At 46.3% G+C, this 14,512-nt stretch overlaps 1 pseudogene; it reads left to right on the top strand.

The window, feature by feature from the left end:
• The first annotated feature begins 496 nt into the window (after positions 1–496).
• LOC119360266 overlaps positions 497–14,512 on the top strand; it is a 34,582-nt pseudogene continuing 20,566 nt past the window's right edge.

Here is a 14,512-nt window from a genome sequence, read left to right as displayed (position 1 = left end):
TAGGGTTACACAGAGTCGGTTACAATGGTAGGAGATCTACATATCCGTATTGCCATGCTTGCCTTCCACGCCAAGGAAAGTCCCATCCGGACACGGGACGAAGTCTTCAATCTTGTATCTTCATAGTCTTGGAGTCCGGCCGATGATGATAGTCCGGGTATCCGGACACCCCCTAGTCCAGGACTCCCTCAGCTTCGCTGCACTGCGACTTCGCGCGGGGGAGGCTGTTACGACGGGAGCCGTTTCCACTTAAACGGGTGGGGCCCGCCCGCTGGGTCACCGACGAGCGGGGCCCAGCACTCAGGCCGTCGCCTTCCTCCCGCTCGAACAGGGCAGAGGCAGGGGAGGCAAGGCCGAGCGGGCGCCGGCGTTTCCCCCCGGCGGTCCCGGCTACCTCCGGCGATGCCCAGCACACCAGCGGGTTCAGGGGGTCAGGCCGCATCCAGAGAGGTGCGCCGCGACCTCGGGGCGGTTGGCTGCGAGCGCAACATCGGCCATGGCGGAGGCCGGCGATAGTGAAGATGAGAACAGCGATGCGGCAAGGGATGGGATGAAATGGAGCCCGGGGTGGATCAGTGGTGGTGAGTAGAGGGTTCTGGAATGTCTAGGGGAAAGAGAGAGGGGTTAAGTCACCGGAATTTTGGCGGTGGTCAGCGGCTCGGCTTCGGCCATAGAGGTGCAAGGAGGGCGCGGGGAGAGGAGTGAGCCGGTCGGGGTGATGCACAGGGGGGAAGAGAGAGCGAACCGAGGCCCGAGAGGGCTCGGGGGGTGGCCTTTTACGGCGGGGCGATGGTGCACCGTGAGCTCATGCGCCGGCGAGGTTGTTGCCGTCACTGCAAGCCACGGGGGACCGTATGGGCGTGTCTGGGGCATTCGTAGAGATGGTCTACGTCCAGGGGAAGTGAGAGAAGGATCTGGGAAGTGCCAGGGCGTCGCGCGTGTGACCTCATCCATTGGAGCTCTCGGGTGGCCAGCGCGCGTGCGGAGGGGGGCAGAAGGAGGGACAAGGAGGAGGGGGACAGGGGTGTAGCATGCTGCGGACGCCGAGGCGCATTGGCAGGCATGCGGGGGGAGGGCCGAGGTGGTCGGATGCATCGGGCAGAGGGCAGCTACAGTGCAAGGGCGCACTGTAGCGCGCTCCAGAGCATGCATATGGCCGGCATGGCCATTTTAAAAGGTTAGGGGCATGTCCACTTGTGTCCTGGAGCTTCCTTGGATGCTCTAGAGTGGTCAGGAGCTAGGTGGGGCGCTGCATATAGAAAAGAGAGAGAGAGAGGAGGAGGAGTTGCCATGGATAAACAAAGAGAGAAAGAGATGGGTTTTACCCCCAAATAATTGAGCTGTTGAAGGAGGAGAGTTACTGGAGGTAGGAGATGGTCAGGAGAAGCTGTGGTAAAAACTTGAGCTCAAGGAGAATAGTGTTAGTGGTCAAAATGGTGATTTTTGAAAAGTGTCAGAAGGTGTTTGATAATGGTTTGGTCCAGCAGATGATTTCCAACTGCCATGAGACTCCACAGGGTGAAATGTCCCATATAATTAGGGCCTTCCACAAATTTGGAGCTTATTTGGGCAAAGTTGCCAATGCAAATTTTGTAAACCCTAGAAATCAACAGAAATGGGTTTTCCAAGATCTAGTCATGCAAGACTATTCTCCTTGATGCACCACTTGGTGAAGTGCCATCATTTGAGGTTCTGAACATGTCCACAAAAGCTGAGATCAAAAGGAGAAAGTTGCCAATGTAGAGTTGTTCAAATTTGGTTCTGGACAGGAAGGGTTTTGGGGCCCTTTGATCAAGTTAACTTGTTCTCCAACTTCTGCCACTTGGTCTAGATGAATAATTTGAACATTTGAGCATGTTAACAAGATTTGAGAACATTTGGAAATGTTTGGCAATGTAAAGTTGCTCAAACTTCAAAATGGACAGAAATGGTTTTGAGGAGATGTGATGATGTTATATTGTTCTCCAATTCATAAGACTTGGCAAGATCATCTAATATGTCATATGTGACATGCTAGAATTTTCTTGGAATTTTTAGAGAATATTTCCTTTGTAAATATTTCAAAAGCTTGAAATATCCAGAAAGGGTTTTTGAGGGGTTTGATCAATATTTTGAACATGACCATGTGTTGAAACTCTTATATATGGACAATATATGTCCACTGAGTTTCCCTAAATTTTCACAAATATTTTTAAAGTATTAAAATAATTTTAACCTATTAAAGACCATTTCTGGCCTAAAGAAAAAGCCTTTAAATAAAATAGGAAAATAACTCTTAAAATTATATTTTTGCGGTTTATGGGAGTCCTATACCTAATAGGTTTCAGATATACGTTTTGAAAGATTTTTCACACCTCAAATCAAGTACTTGTAGTGCAAATCTCAATTCAAGGGTTTTTGGAAAAACTAATTTTAGAAAATACTTTTTGGCCAAATTATTTTTGCAAGAAATTATTTTTATGTCCTATAGACATGGCATGATCATTGGGAAAGGTTTTTGGATCAAGGAGAAGGAGTATAAGAGTTGGAGGGTTTATTTTATTTTTAGAGCACTTGCAAACAACAGACAAAAACCAATCAAGGCAAGGTCCAAAACACTCGAAAGTTTTTGTCAAACCACATTTTATCATGATTGTTAGCTTAAGTGTAGTGGCATGAAAATCAGGGTGTGACACATGTAGCGCTGTTGCAGGTAGGATTGGTTGACCGGGGATATGTCATTTATCCGCATCAGGGATATCTATACGGTCCTGAAGCCGAGACTGCTGAGGCGGCTGGATCATAGAATCAGCTTTTTTTGCCTTTCCTCGCTCTCTTCCTAGACTTCTTTACTACCGGAAGGTCGTCCATAATACGTTGAGACGGCAATTCAGGCACCGACTCATGACGCTCAAACCCTGAGGAGGCGCCAGTATAGACATACTGTTCAGCGCCACCGTCGTCCTCATCCTCATCCATGGCGACGTCATCAGCGACTAATGGAGCCTCCTCCTTACCCCATCCGCTATCACCCAACCCGACACCCGACGCTAATTGGTTAGGTGGGGTGTTGATGTTCATACCTTGCTGAGGCTGCGTGCTCGTGGGTGTGCTCCCGACCAGCTCGAGATGAAGCAGACTCTTTGGCCACAACAGGACCCACCCATTGCAACAATCACCAAGCCGCCGCGGTGTCTCCTCGTCATCCACCAGTAGTATTGGAGGAGGCAAATTCTCGTGGCCCGGTTCGACACTGGCCACGGAAACCTTGAAGACGTTCGGGGGGATCGGCCGGCTGTGGAACAATGGTTCCTTTGGCTCCATTATCGTCGCCTTCCCCACGTCCACCTTCTGGTCGCCGATGGTGTACAATATGGTGCGCGGGGTTTCGTCGGCCTGCAAAGAAAAGTCTGCGACGTGAGACATCCGAAAGGCAATGCAAACGGGAGATTATACATTTATATTGAAGGGGCCCGGTGTGACAGATACCGTGAGGGCGTCGAGCTCAGCCAAAGACGAAGCACCGCCGAGCACGTCCGGTGCGGGAGCCGGTGCGGGAGCAAGTGCTCCCAAGAAGTCAGCAAGTGGAAAGTCCTCTGCATTTTTTCTGGATTTTGCCTTGTCCAAGTGAAAACGCCTGTCACCAAGGAAGTAGACAAATCTGCAACCACCTGTTTTGCAGCAGCTACCGCTGTTGCGACTGTCTGAGATGATTTCTTCTCAACCGCAATCTCAACCTTCATGTCGATGTTTTCTTCAGTTAACCTCCGTCTTTCCTTTCTCTCCTCTGTGGTCTCACGGTAGTACTTCTTCCACGTGGCGCCGTCTCCGACACCGTGCACGCGTCCATACGACGGTCGAGTATCCACTAGTTCTCGTTTCAATATGTTCAACGCCCGGTTGAATGGAGTGTCCCACTTGGGCCTCGCCAATGCCTCAGACGGCAAGTCTCTTTCGACCGCAATCCGGTGCAGCTCTCTCTGCAAAAGGCACAAGGATCTTTTACAAATATGATTAACGTGTGCAGTCAAATTGATCAGAAACTAAAATTACCAGCAGTCTCATGAACTCCGTAATGACCGGTCTTGTCTCGTAAACCTTCTTCACTGGATCCCAACGGTGCCGGGCCCTCAGGACGTCACGCTCCTGTGGGACGGTGAAATCCGCCAAGGGGTCTGGGATGCCCAGACTCGCGGCTTCCGCGTCCTCCTTGGCCCATTTGGACCTCTTTCCGCCGTAACCACGGCTTCCGAGGTGGTGGCTCCCAATGTTCCTCTCTTGGAGCCCCTTCATGTACTTAGACTTTTTTTTGGCAGCTTCGGCCTCGCAAGCCTCCTTGAATATTTGAAACTGCTCTTCCGTGATTGTCGGATTATCCTTTACAATCTCGGAGTAGGGTTCCTTCTTGTTGATGATCCTTGCTTTCACTCGAGTTTTCCAAGCGGCCAACGCGTCGCTAAACTTGGTCATGGCGTGTTTGTTTATCTTCTTCATTGCCGGGTCCTCGTCTGGATCTTCATAATCCTTCTCATTCTGGCCCGGGAACAAGAATATTTGGGGAAACTTCTTTAGGAGGAAGCTCCTCATATTTTCCATCTTCTGTAGTTTCTCATCGTTGATGGTGGCGGTTGTCCATACGATGCAGCCTATTTGATTGCCGTAGTATCGACGCGCTTCCTCGGGCGCCTTTGGCTCAAAAATGCCGTCGTCCACCTCCGTGACCACCAGTCTAGTAGTCCTGAGTTTGTTAGGAAGCTGTTGCCTCTTTGCTTTCGGTTCTACACCGGCTCCGCTCCCCGAGGCAGCACCGGTCTTAGTCTCAGCGCCAGTCTCGATGTCGGTCTGAGTCTCAGCGCCGGACTCAGTCTCAGCACCGGTCTGCGTGTCGGTCTTGTTGGGGAACGTAGCAGAAATTCAAAATTTTCCTACGAGTCACCAAGATCTATCCATGGAGAGACTAGCAACGAGGGGAAGGAGAGTGCATCTACATACCCTTGTAGATCGCTAAGCGGAAGCGTTCAAGAGAACGGGGTTGAAGGAGTCATACTCGCCGTGATCCAAATCACCGGAGATCCTAGTGCCGAACGGACGGCACCTCCGCGTTCAACACACGTACAGCTCGGTGACGTCTCCCATGCCTTGATCCAGCAAGGAGAGAGGGAGAGGTTGAGGAAGACTCCATCCAGCAGCAGCACGACGGCATGGTGGTGGTGGAGGAGCGTGGCAATCCTGCAGGGCTTCGCCAAACACCGCGGGAGAGGAGGACTTGGGAGAGGGGGAGGGCTGCGCCAGAACTTCGTGTGTAGCTCCCATGCGCCTCCCCACTATATATAGGGGTGGAGGGGCTGGTTTCTTGCCCTCCAAGTCCACTGGGGCGTTGGCCAAGGTGGGAGGAAAGAAATCCCATCATTTCCTTCCCCACCGATTGTTATCCCCCCTTTTTAGGGATCTTGATCTTATCCCTTCGGGATATGATCTTATTCCTTCTAATGGGGGATCTTGGTGCGCCTTGACCAGGGGTGTGGGGCCTTGACCCCAGTACCCACGTTCATGTGGGTCCCCCATGCAGGTGGGCCCCACTCCGGAACCTTCTAGAACCTTCCCGGTACAATACCGAAAAATCCCGAACATTTTCCGGTGGCCAAAATAGGACTTCCCATATATAAATCTTTACCTCCGGACCATTCCGGAACTCCTCGTGACGTCCGGGATCTCATCCGGGACTCCGAACAACATTCGGTAACCACATACAAACTTCCTTTATAACCCTAGCGTCATCGAACCTTAAGTGTGTAGACCCTACGGGTTCGGGAGACATGTAGACATGACCGAGACGTTCTCCGGTCAATAACCAACAGCGGGATCTGGATACCCATGTTGGCTCCCACATGTTCCACGATGATCTCATCGGATGAACCACGATGTCAAGGACTCAATCGATCCCGTATACAATTCCCTTTGTCTAACGGTATTGTACTTGCCCGAGATTCGATCGTCAGTATACCGATACCTTGTTCAATCTCGTTACCGGCAAGTCTCTTTACTCGTTCCGTAACACATCATCCCGTGATCAACCCCTTGGTCACATTGTGCACATTATGATGATGTCCTACCGAGTGGGCCCAGAGATACCTCTCCGTTTACACGGAGTGACAAATCCCGGTCTCGATCCATGTCAACCCAAAAGACACTTTCGGAGATACCTGTAGTGCACCTTTATAGTCACCCAGTTACGTTGTGACGTTTGATACACCCAAAGCACTCCTACGGTATCCGGGAGTTACACGATCTCATGGTCTAAGGAAGAGATACTTGACATTGGAAAAGCTCTAGCAAACGAACTACACGATCTTTGTGCTATGCTTAGGATTGGGTCTTGTCCATCACATCATTCTCCTAATGATGTGATCCCGTTATCAACGACATCCAATGTCCATAGCCAGGAAACCATGACTATCTGTTGACCACAACGAGCTAGTCAACTAGAGGCTCACTAGGGACATATTGTGGTCTATGTATTCACACGTGTATTAAGATTTCCGGATAATACAGTTATAGCATGAATAAAAGACAATTATCATGAACAAGGAAATATAATAATACTATTATTATTGCCTCTAGGGCATATTTCCAACAGTCTCCCACTTGCACTAGAGTCAATAATCTAGTTCACATCGCCATGTGATTAACACTCACAGGTCACATCGCCATGTGACCAACATCCAAAGAGTTTACTAGTGTCACTAAACTAGTTCACATCATCATGTGATTAAGACTCAATGAGTTCTGGGGTTTGATCATGTTTTGCTTGCAAGAGAGGTTTTAGTCAACGGGTCTGCAACATTCAGATCCGTATGTACTTCGCAAATCTCTAGGTCATATTGTAAATGCTGCTTCCAGGCTCCACTTTGAGCTATTCCAAATGGTCGCTCCACTATACGTATCCAGTTTGCTACTCAGAGTCACACGGATAGGTGTTAAAGCTTGCATCGACGTAACCCTTTACACCGAACTCTTTATCACCTCCATAATCGAGAAACATATCCTTATTCCTCGAAGGATAATTTTGACTGCTGTCCAATGATCCATTCCTGGATCATTCTTGTACCCCTTGACTGACTCATGGCAAGGCACACTTCCGGTGCGGTACACAACATAGCATACTGTAGAGCCTACGTCTAAAGCATAGGGGACGACCTCGTCCTTTCTCTCTTTTCTGCCGTGGTCGAGCTTTAAGTCTTGACTTCATACCTTACATCTCAGGCAAGAACTCCTTCTTTGACTGATCCATCTTGAACATCTTCAAGATCATGTCAAGGTATGTGCTCATTTTGAAAGTACCATTAAGCATTTTTGATCTATCATTATAGATCTTGATGCTCAATGTTCAAGTAGCTTAATCCAGGTTTTCCATTGAAAAACACTTTTCAAATAACCCTCTATGCTTTACAGAAAATTCTACATCATTTCTGATCAACAATATGTCAACAACATATACTCATCAGAAATTCTATAGTGCTCCCACTCACTTCTTTGGAAATACAAGTTTCTCATAAATTTGTATAAACCCAAAATCTTTGATCATCTTATCAAAGTACATATTCCAACCCCGAGATGCTTACTCCAGTCCATGGAAGGATCGCTGGAGCTAGCATACCTTTTAGCATCCTTAGGATCGACAAAACCTTTCTGATTGTATCACATACAACCTTTCCTTACGAAAACTGGTAAGGAAACTCGTTTTGACATCCATCTGCCAGATTTCATAAATGCAGCTAATGCTAACATGATTCCGACGGACTTAAGCATCGCTACGGATGAGAAAATCTCATCGTAGTCAACTCCTTGAACTTGTGAAAAACTCTTCGCCACAAGTCGAGCTTCATAGACGGTGACATCACCGTCCACGTCCGTCTTCTTAAAGATCCATTTATCTCAATGGCTTGCCGATCATCGGGCAAGTCCACCAAAGTTCATGCTTTGCTATGATACATGGATCCTATCTCAGATTTCATGGCTTCTAACCATTTGTCGGAATTTGGGCCCACCATCGCTTCTCCATAGCTCGTAGGTTCATTGTTGTCTAGCAACATGACCTTCAAGACAAGATTACTGTACAACTCTGAAGCAGTACTCATCCTTGTCACCCTACGAGGTACGGTAGTGACTTGATCCAAAACTTCATGATCACTATCATAAGCTTCTACTTCAATTGGTGTAGGTGCCACAGGAACAACTTCCTGTGCCCTGCTACACTCTAGTTGAAGTGACGGTTCAATAACCTCATCAAGTCTCCACCATCCTCCCACTCAACTTTCCGAGACAAACTTTTCCTCGAGAAAGGATCCGATTCAAGAACAATCCCTATTGCTTTCGGATCTTAATTAGGAGGTATACCCAACTGTTTTGGGTGTCCTATGAAGATGCATTTTATCCGCTTTGGGTTCGAGCTTATCAACCTGAAACTTTTTCACATAAGCGTTGCAGCCCCAAACTTTTAAGAAATGACAACTTAGGTTTCTCCAAACCATAGTTCAAACGGTGTCGTCTCAACGGAATTACGTGGTACCCTATTAAAGTGAGTGTGGTTGTCTCTAATGCCTAACCCATGAACGATAATGGTAATTCGATAAGAGACATCATGGTACGCACCATATCCAATAGGGTGCAACTATGATGTTCGGACACACCATCAAACTATGGTGTTCCAGGCGGTATTAATTGTGAAACAATTTTCACAATGTCTTAATTGCGTGCCAAAGCTCGTAACTCAGATACTCATCTCTATGATCATATCATAGACATTTTATCCTCTTGTCACGACGATCTTCAACTTCACTCTGAAATTACTTGAACCATTCAATAATTCAGACTTGTGTTTCATCAAGTAAATATACTCAACATCTACTCGAATCATCTGTGAAGTAAGAACATAACGATATTCACTGCATGCCTCAGCACTCATTGGACTGCACACATCAAAAATGTGTTACTTCCAACAAGTTGCTATCTTGTTCCATCTTACTGAAACCGAGGCTTTTCAGTCATCTTGCCCATGTGGTATGGTTTGCATATCTCAAGTGATTCAAAATCAAGTGAGTCCAAACGATCCATCTGCATGGAGTTTCTTCATGCGTATACACCAATAGACATGGTTCGCATGTCTCAAACTTTTCAAAAACGAGTGAGCCCAAAGATCCATCAACATGGAGCTTCTTCATGCGTTTTACACCAATATGACTTACATGGCAGTGCCACAAGTAAGTGGTACTATCATTACTATCTTATATCTTTTGGCATGAAAATGTGTATCACTACGATCGAGATTCAATAAACCATTCGTTTCAGGTGCAAGACCATTGAAGGTATTATTCAAATAAACAGAGTAACAATTATTCTCCTTAATTGAATAACCATATTGTGATAGACATAATCCAATCATGTCTATGCTCAACGCAAACACCAAACGACAATTATTTAGGTTTAATACTAATCTTGATGGTAGAGGGAGCGTGCGATGTTTGATCACATCAAACTTGGAAATACTTCCAACACATATCGTCAGCTCACCTTTAGCTAGTCTCCGTTTATTCCGTAGCTCTTTTATTTTGAGTTACTAACACTTAGCAACCGAACCGGTATCTAATACCCTGGTGCTACTAGGAGTACTAGTAAAGTACACATTAACATAATGTATATCCAATATACTTCTATCGACCTTGCTAGCCTTCTCATCTACCAAGTATCTAGGGTAATTCCGCTCTAGTGACTATTCCCCTTATCACAGAAGCACTTAGTCTCGGGTTTGGGTTCAACCTTGGGTTTCTTCACTGGAGCAGCAGCTGATTTGCCGTTTCATGAAGTATCCCTTCTTGCCCTTGCCCTTCTTGAAAGTAGTGGTTTCACCAACCATCAACAATTGATGCTCCTTCTTGAATTCTACTTTTGCGGAGTCAAACATCGCAAATACCTCAAGGATCATCATATCTATCCCTGATATGTTATAGTTCATCACGAAGCTCTAGCAGCTTGGTGGCAATGACTTTGGAGAAACATCACTATCTCATCTGGAAGATCAACTCCCACTCGATTCAAGTGATTGTTGCACTCAGACAATCTGAGCACAAGCTCAACGATTGAGCTTTTCTCCCTTAGTTTGCAGGCTAAGAAAATCGTCGGAGGTCTCATACCTTTTGACGTGGGCATGATCCTGAAATCTCAATTTCAGCCCTCGAAACATCTCATATGTTCCTTGACGTTTTGAAAACGTCTTTTGTGCCTCAACTCTAAACCATTTAACTGAACTATCACGTAGTTATCAAAACGTGTATGTCCGATGTTCGCAACATCCACAAACGATGTTTGGGGTTCAGCACACTGAGCGGTGCATTAAGGACATAAGCTTTCTACTGTCCGCATAATCGCTACTGTCAACTTTCAACTATATTTTCTCTAGGAACATATCTAAACAGTGGAACTAAAGTGTGAGCTTACGACATAATTTGCAAAAGATCTTTTGACTATGTTCAGGATAATTAAGTTCATCTTATGAACTCCCACTCAGATAGACATCCCTCTGGTCATCTAAGTGATTACATGATCCGAGTCAACTAGGCCGTGTCCGATCATCACGTGAGACGGACTAGTCATCACCGGTGAACATCTTCATGTTGATCGTATCTACTATACAACTCATGCTCGACCTTTCGGTCTCCGTGTTCCGAGGCCATGTCTGTACATGCTAGGCTCGTCAAGTTAACCCTAAGTGTTTCGCGTGTGTAAATCTGTCTTACACCCGTTGTATGTGAACGTAAGAATCCATCACACCCGATCATCACGTGGTGCTTAGAAGCGACGAACTGTAGCAACGGTGCACAGTTAGGGGAGAACACTTCTTGAAATTGTTGTAAGGGATCATCTTATTTACTACCGTCGTTCTAAGTAAACAAGATGCATAAACATGATAAACATCACATGCAATCAAATAGTGACATGATATGGCCAATATCATTTTGCTCCTTTTGATCTCCATCGTCAAGGCTCCATGATCATCATCGTCACCGGCATGACACCATGATCTCCATCATTGTGTCTCCATGAAGTTGTCTCGCCAACTTATTACTTCTACTACTATGGCTACCGGTTAGCAATAAAGTAAAGTAATTACATGGCGTTGTTCAATGACATGCAGGTCATACAATAAATAAAGACAACTCCTATGGCTCCTGCCGGTTGTCATACTCATCGACATGCAAGTCGTGATTCCTATTACAAGAACATGATCAATCTCATACATCACATATCATTCATCACATTCTTCTTGGCCATATCACCTCACATAGCATACCCTGCAAAAACAAGTTAGACGTCCTCTAATTGTTGTTTGCATGTTTTACGTGGCTGCTATGGGTTTCTAGCAAGAACGTTTCTTACCTACGCAAAAACCACAACGTGATATGTCAACTGCTATTTACCCTTCATAAGGACCCTTTTCATCGAATCCGTTCCGACTAAAGTGGGAGAGACTGGCACCCGCTAGCCACCTTATGCACCAAGTGCATGTCAATCGGTGGAACCTGTCTCACGTAAGAGTACGTGTAAGGTCGGTCCAGGCCGCTTCATCCCACAATACCGTCGAAACAAGATTGGACTAGTAATGGTAAGCATATTGAACAAAATAAACACCCACAACTACTTTGTGTTCTACTCGTGCAAAGAATCTACGCAATAGACCTAGCTCATGATGCCACTGTTGGGGAACGTAGCAGAAATTCAAAATTTTCCTACGAGTCACCAAGATCTATCCATGGAGAGACTAGCAACGAGGGGAAGGAGAGTGCATCTACATACCCTTGTAGATCGCTAAGCGGAAGCGTTCAAGAGAACGGGGTTGAAGGAGTCATACTCGTCGTGATCCAAATCACCGGAGATCCTAGTGCCGAACGGACGGCACCTCCGCGTTCAACACACGTACAGCTCGGTGACGTCTCCCATGCATTGATCCAGCAAGGAGAGAGGGAGAGGTTGAGGAAGACTCCATCCAGCAGCAGCACGACGGCATGGTGGTGGTGGAGGAGCGTGGCAATCCTGCAGGGCTTCGCCAAGCACCGCGGGAGAGGAGGAGGACTTGGGAGAGGGGGAGGGCTGCGCCAGAACTTCGTGTGTAGCTCCCATGCGCCTCCCCACTATATATAGGGGTGGAGGGGCTGGTTTCTTGCCCTCCAAGTCCATTGGGGCGTTGGCCAAGGTGGGAGGAAAGAAATCCCATCATTTCCTTCCCCACCGATTGTTATCCCCCCTTTTTAGGGATCTTGATCTTATCCCTTCGGGATATGATCTTATTCCTTCTAATGGGGGATCTTGGTGCGCCTTGACTAGGGGTGTGGGGCCTTGACCCCACTACCCACGTTCATGTGGGTCCCCCATGCAGGTGGGCCCCACTCCGGAACCTTCTAGAACCTTCCCGGTACAATACCGAAAAATCCCGAACATTTTCCGGTGGCCAAAATAGGACTTCCCATATATAAATCTTCACCTCCGGACCATTCCGGAACTCCTCGTGACATCCGGGATCTCATCCGGGACTCCGAACAACATTCGGTAACCACATACAAACTTCCTTTATAACCCTAGCGTCATCGAACCTTAAGTGTGTAGACCCTACGGGTTCAGGAGACATGTAGACATGACCGAGATGTTCTCCGGTCAATAACCAACAGCAGGATCTGGATACCCATGTTGGCTCCCACATGTTCCACGATGATCTCATCGGATGAACCACGATGTCAAGGACTCAATCGATCCTGTATACAATTCCCTTTGTCTGACGGTATTGTACTTGCCCGAGATTCGATCGTCGGTATACCGATACCTTGTTCAATCTCGTTACCGGCAAGTCTCTTTACTCGTTCCGTAACACATCATCCCGTGATCAACCCCTTGGTCACATTGTGCACATTATGATGATGTCCTACCGAGTGGTCTCGATCCGTGTCAACCCAAAAGACACTTTCGGAGATACCTGTAGTGCACCTTTATAGTCACCCAGTTACGTTGTGACGTTTGATACACCCAAAGCACTCCTACGGTATCCGGGAGTTACACGATCTCATGGTCTAAGGAAGAGATACTTGACATTGGAAAAGCTCTAGCAAACGAACTACACGATCTTTGTGCTATGCTTAGGATTGGGTCTTGTCCATCACATCATTCTCCTAATGATGTGATCCCGTTATCAACGACATCCAATGTCCATAGCCAGGAAACCATGACTATCTGTTGACCACAATGAGCTAGTCAACTAGAGGCTCACTAGGGACATATTGTGGTCTATGTATTCACACGTGTATTACGATTTCCGGATAATACAGTTATAGCATGAATAAAAGACAATTATCATGAACAAGGAAATATAATAATACTATTATTATTGCCTCTAGGGCATATTTCCAACAGGTCTCAGCCCCCGATGCCACCAGTGGGCCCAGCAACAACATCGGTTGATCGTCGGTAAGGCTAAAAAAATCGTCTGCCGCCCGGTAGACGTCGTCGCAATCACCAGAACCCTGTCCTTCATCGTTGCTAGCCATGTTTCCTATGATTAAATCTAGTCAATTAATTCTAGACCTAATAAAATGAATAATGACATAAAAAGGCCTATTGTTTTGCAGGAATGTTGACTCCTTCCTGGTGCGGCAAATCCCGGGCACTCGATATGTCCTAGTTTGTAGCACAAGTCATGCCGAAATTCACCGAAAATTTCGGCATGACCTTTGCTAAAAAGTGGACAAATCGAGAACCTGAAATTTGCCGAAACAGAAATGAATCAACCTTCCGGCAAAACATAGGCCACTCAGCATCATTCCCTGGAAACAGTGTTCAAATATCCCTCTTCGACACCGCAACACATGTCCAAATATACACGAGCAACCACATGTCCAAATTTCACAAGCTAATTCAAAAACAAAGTGTAGAAGAAAACTCATTTAACTACTAATAGAACAAAATTCAGTTAACTTTAGTGCTCTATAATGATGAAAGGAAAAAAATTCAGTTAACTACTAATTTCATTCATTTAGGTTATTCATTTAACATCACCTAATTAACCTACTGTACCACTACTACTAGCAGCACTACTAACCTAATTAACCTAGCAAAACTCTAGTGCCCTAACTGAAAAACATCTAATTAACATCTACTAGTACCACTATTGCCCTAACCTAATTAACATCTACTAGTATCACTATATACTACACAAGCAGCATCTACCCTAATTAAACCCTACTGCCCTAACTAACTTTTGCTGTAAACCAAATTTTTTGCTCTAAACTAATTTTTGCTATAACATCTACTACTTAACATCCTTTGCTCTAAACTAAATTTTTTGCTATAAACAAACTTTTTCTCTACTAATTTTTTCTCTAAAATGCAGAGAGAGAGGAGTCGGGGGGAGGGGTGGGGGACTTATAGAGAGGGGAGAGACGGTGGCAGGGAGGTGCTCGGTGATGGAGACAGGGGCGGAGAGGGCGGGCTC

This window comes from Triticum dicoccoides, chromosome 2B (genome assembly GCF_002162155.2).
Source record: "Triticum dicoccoides isolate Atlit2015 ecotype Zavitan chromosome 2B, WEW_v2.0, whole genome shotgun sequence".
Lineage (NCBI taxonomy): Eukaryota > Viridiplantae > Streptophyta > Magnoliopsida > Poales > Poaceae > Triticum > Triticum dicoccoides.
This window is presented reverse-complemented; position numbering and strand designations above follow the sequence as displayed.